The sequence below is a fragment of the Equus przewalskii genome, chromosome 25 (genome assembly GCF_037783145.1).
Source record: "Equus przewalskii isolate Varuska chromosome 25, EquPr2, whole genome shotgun sequence".
NCBI lineage: Eukaryota > Metazoa > Chordata > Mammalia > Perissodactyla > Equidae > Equus > Equus przewalskii.
In genome coordinates, this window is record NC_091855.1 from 1,843,403 (window position 1) to 1,848,828 (window position 5,426).

At 36.9% G+C, this 5,426-nt stretch overlaps 1 non-coding gene across 1 annotated transcript; it reads left to right on the forward strand.

The window, feature by feature from the left end:
• Positions 1 to 323: 323 nt before the first annotated feature.
• LOC139079532 (U6 spliceosomal RNA) lies at positions 324 to 430 on the forward strand. Its single transcript, XR_011533224.1, has one exon. It is a non-coding gene; the product is annotated as a U6 spliceosomal RNA (small nuclear RNA).
• The last annotated feature ends 4,996 nt before the right edge of the window (positions 431 to 5,426 follow it).

Here is a 5,426-nt window from a genome sequence, read left to right on the forward strand (position 1 = left end):
TTAACAAGAGTGTGTTTGAAGATGTGTCTATTTAATGATTTCCTGACATCTACACGTAGGCCACCTGCATACGGCCACAACAAAAAGTTCACGAGAAAGAAGCTGCATGAGAGTTTGAAACATACATAAAAGGAAAAAGAACAATTTTACCAATACTTTCAACTCCAAAGTAGTCCCAATTATTTGAGGGAAACCATTTCAAATGAGAGACTCACCTAATACTGTTTTATTCTTGAAAATTAACCCTGTCATCCATGGAGATGCCATTCTTAACCAGATTTGCACAGTTTCTCTTCTGGTCTGTCATCAAGAAAGAGATTACAGTGCTCGCTTCGGCGGCACATATACTAAAATTGGAATGATACAGAGAAGATTAGCATGGCCCCTGCGCAAGGATGACACACAAATTCATGAAGAATTCTGTATTTTTTAAGAGGCTATCAGAACATGGACTATCTCATCTATGAGGTGTTTTATACAAACCACTTGGTAACCACTAAACAAATAACAAGAACAAAGACACAAATTACAAATAAGAAGAAAGCCAATATAGAAATCTACCTACCTGAATTAGTAGTCCAAAGACCATGGGACAAGACACAAAGGAAATGCCAGAGAACCAGAAAACAAGTGATAAAATGGCAGCGTTAGGCCCCCACATTTCAATAATCACTCTAAATGTAAATGGATTGAACTCTCCAATCAAAAGACACAGAGTGGCAGGATGGATCAAAGAACAAGACCCAACAACATGCTGCCTCCGGGAAACACACCTCAGCCCCAAAGACAAACACAGACTCAGAGTGAAGGGATGGAAGACGAGACTCCAAGCTAATAATGAACATAAGAAAGCAGATGTCACCATACTTATATCAGACAAAGTAGACGTCAAGCAAAACACATAAAGAAAGACAAAGAGGGGCAGTTTATAGTGAGAAAAAAGAGACACTCCACCAAGACGACATAACACTTATAAATATATACACACCCAAAACAGGAGCACCAAAATTTCTAAAGCAACTATTAACCAAACTAAAAGGAGAGATCAACAACAATACAATAATAGTAGGGGACCTCAACACCCCATTAACACCAATGGATAGATCATCCAGACAGAAAGTCAACAAGGAAATTATAGAAATAAATGAAAAATTAGACCACATGGACTTAATAGATATATATAGAACACTCCATCCAAAATCAACAGGTTACACATTCTTCTCGAGTGTGCATGGAGCATTCTCAAGGATAGACCATATCTTGGGAAACAAAGCAAGCCACAACAAATTCAAGGGGGTTGAAATAATATCAAGCATCTTTTCTGATCATAATGCTATGAAACTAGAAATCAACTACAAAAGCAAACCTGGGAAAGGGGCAAAAATGTGGATACTAAACAACATGCTACTGAACAAACAATGGATTATTGAAGAAATTAAAGAAGAAATAAAATATTATCTGGAGACAAATGAAAATGAAAACATGCCATACCAACTCATTTGGGATGCAGCAAAAGCAGTCCTAAGAGGGAAATTCATTGCAATACAGGCTCACCTCAATAAACAAGAAAAATCTCAGATAAGCAATCTCAAACGATGCCTAATAGAATTAGAAAAATAAGAACAAACAAAGCCCAAAGACAGTAGAAGGAGGGAAATAACAAAAATTAGAGCAGAAATAAACAATATTGAAACAAAAAAGACAGTAGAAAGGATCAATGAAACACAGAGTTGGTTCTTTGAAAAAATAAACAAAACTTACAAACCCCTAGCCAGACTTACTAAGAAAAAAAGAGAGAAGTCTCAAATAAATAAAATTAGAAATGAGAGAGGAGAAATCACAACAGATACCGAAGAAATACAAAGGATCATAAGAGAACACTATGAAAAACTATATGCCAACAAATTGGACAACCTGGAAGAAATGGATAAATTCTTAGACTCTAACAACCTCCCAAAAGTGAAGACAGAAGAAATAGAGAATCTGAATAGACCAATCACAAGTAAAGAAATTGAAACAGTAATCAAAAACCTCCCCAAAAATAAAAGTCCAGGACCAGACGGCTTCCCTGGAGAATTCTACCAAACATTCAAAGAAGATTTAATACCTATCCTTCTCAAACTATTCCAGAAAATTGAGGAAGATGGAGCACTCTCTAACACATTCTATGAAGCCAACATCACTCTGATCCCCAAACCTGACAAGGACAACACAAAGAAGGAAAACTACAGGCCAATATCACTGATGAACATAGATGCAAAAATCCTCAACAAAATTTTGGCAAACTGAACACAGCAATACACTAAAAAGATTATACACCACGATCAAGTGGGATTTATACCAGGGACACAGGGATGGTTCAACATCTGCAAGTCAATCAACGTGATACACTACATTAACAAAATGAGAAACAAAAACCACATGATCATCTCAATAGATGCAGAGAAAGCATTTGACAGGATCCAACATCCATTTATATTAAAAACTCTCAATAAAATGCATACAGAAGGAAAGCACCTCAACATAATAAAGGCCATATATGACAAACTCACAGCCAACATCATACTCAATGAGAAAAAACTGAAAGCCATCCCTCTGACAACAGGAACAAGACAAGGGTGTCCACTCTCATCATTCTTGTTCAACATAGTGCTGGAGGTTTTGGCCAGAGCAATTTGGCAGGAAAAAGAAATAAAAGGAATCCAAATAGGCAATGAAGAAGTGAAACTCTCGCTGTTTGCAGACGACATGATCTTACATATAGAAAACCCCAAACAACCCATAGGAAAACTATTAGAAATAATCAACAGCTACAGCAAAGTTGCAGGGTATAAAAATCAACATACATAAATCAGTAGCATTTCTATACTCGAACAACAAACTAACAGAAAAAGAACTCAAGAACTCAATCCCATTCACAATCACAACAAAAAGAATAAAATACTTTGGGGTAAATTTAACCAAGGAAATGAAAGATCTATACAACAAAAACTACAAGACTTTCCTGAAAGAAACTGATGACGACATAAAGAGATGGAAAGACATTCCATGCACATGGATTGGAAGAACATAGTTAAAACGTCCATACTACCTAAAGCAATCTACAGATTCAATGCAATCCCAATCAGAATCCCAATGACATTCTTTACAGAAATTGAACAAAGAATCCTAAAATTCATATGGGACAACAAAAGACCCCGAATTGCTAAAGCAATCCTGAGAAAAAAGAACAAAGCTGCAGGCATCACAATCCCTGACTTCAAAGCATACTACAAAGCTACAGTAATCAAAACAGCATGGTACTGGTACAAAAACAGGTGCACAGATCAATGGAACAGAATGAAAGCCCAGAAATAAAACCACGCATCTGTGGACAGCTAATCTTCGACAAAGGAGCTTAGGGCCTACAATGGAGAAAAGAAAGTCTCTTCAACAAATGGTGCTGGGAAAACTGGACAGCCACATGTAAAAGAATGAAAATTGACCATTCTTTTTCACCGTTCACAAAAATAAACTCAAAATGGATCAAAGACCTAAAGATTAGACCTGAAACAATAAGTCTTCCAGAAGAGAATATAGGCAGTACACTCTTTGACATCAGTATCAAAAGGATCTTTTCGGACACCATAATTCCTCAGACGAGGGAAACAATAGAAAGAATAAACAAATGGGACCTCATCAGACTAAAGAGCTTCTTCAAGGCAAGGGAAAACAGGATTGAAGCAAAAAAACAACCCACTAGTTGGGAAAAAATATTTACAAGTTATTTATCCAACAAAGGGTTAATCTCCATAATATATAAAGCACTCACACAGCTTAACAACAAAAAATCAAACAACCCGATCAAAAAATGGGCAGGGGACATGAACAGACATTTCTCCAAAGAAGATATACAGATGGCCAATGGACACATGAAAAGATGCTCATCATCACTAATCATCAGGGAAATGCAAATCAAAACTACACTAAGATATCACCTTACACTGTTAGAATGGCAAAAACAACCAAAACAAAAAGTGACAAATGTTGGAGAGGTTGTGGAGAAAAAGGAACCCTCATACACTGTTGGTGGGAATGCAAACTAGTTCAGCCACTGTGGAAAACAGTATGGAGCTTTCTCAAAAAATTAAAAATAGAAATACCATATGACCGGGCCATCCCACTACTGGGTATCTAGCCAAAGAACTTGAAATCAGCAATTCCAAAAGTCCCATGCACCCCTAGGTTCATCCCAGCATTATTTACAATAGCCAAGATGTGGAAGCAACCTAAGTGCCCATCAACTGATGACTGGATAAAGAAGATATGGTATATATATATACAATGGAATACTACTCAGCCATAAAAAAGGATAAAATCATCCCATTCACAACAACATGGATGGACCTTGAGGGTATTATGTTAAGTGAAATAAACCAGATAGGGAAAGACAATCTCTGTATGGCTCCACTCATAGGTGGAAGTTAAACATATAGACAAAGAGAACTGTTTGGTGGTTACCAGGGGAAAGTGCAGGTCGGGGGGAGGGCACAAAGGGTGAAGTGGTGCACCTACAACATGACTAACAATAATGTACAACTGAAATTTCACAAGGTTGTAAACTATCATAATCTTAATAAAAAGTTAAAAAAAAAGAAAGATTCAAACGCTTATGTGGAAATCCATTTTTGTGTGCAACACAAGGGCACAATCTTCTTTGGCGTGTTAAATTATTCTTTTTTTAAATGGAAAGTCTATATTTTATAACACGAAAGTAGAAAAGGGAATACAAAGGAAAGCCTTGTAGTTCAGATATTAGAGGCCAATTAAAGAATTACTGTAAGAAACCAGCTTAGGATACATAGTTGGCTTATTTTAAGTCCATTAAAACTAACTTTGCAACTTTAGTTTCCAGCAGTATCATAGACTAAAAATCTGGGAAGATGTTTTTGTTTGAAAAAAAGTTGAATAAAATATACCAAACATCTTATTAGCAAGAAAGTAAGGAAGCTACAAAGGTTAAAATGAAATAGAAATTCTCTGAGGTTAGCTAGCACTAATAACTTTTATTCTAAGGCTGTCTGCTGAAAGTCGACCTTCCATTTTGATGACTGTTGGGAGATCATTCTCCGTAAGTCCCTCTTGTTTCTACATGTCTTGTGAGAAAGGCACTAGCTGCCCTTTGTTCCAACCTATCTTTTCAGGAATGTTTGCTTACTGAGCAGCCTTGGAAGATAGAGATAGTATCTCCCTCTGGAGGAAAAAGCAGGCATGCTTAAACGTCCATTATAAAAGATTTGGGTTCCATAAGCTCAAGGTTCCTGTCTAATAATACAACCCACTGCATGTATAGACGTCATCGGACACCTCTTCATGTCACCTTGTGAGAACTGAGGCTTGGGGAACTAGTGCAAAATGCTGATACTCGGGCCACTCCTACTGCTCTA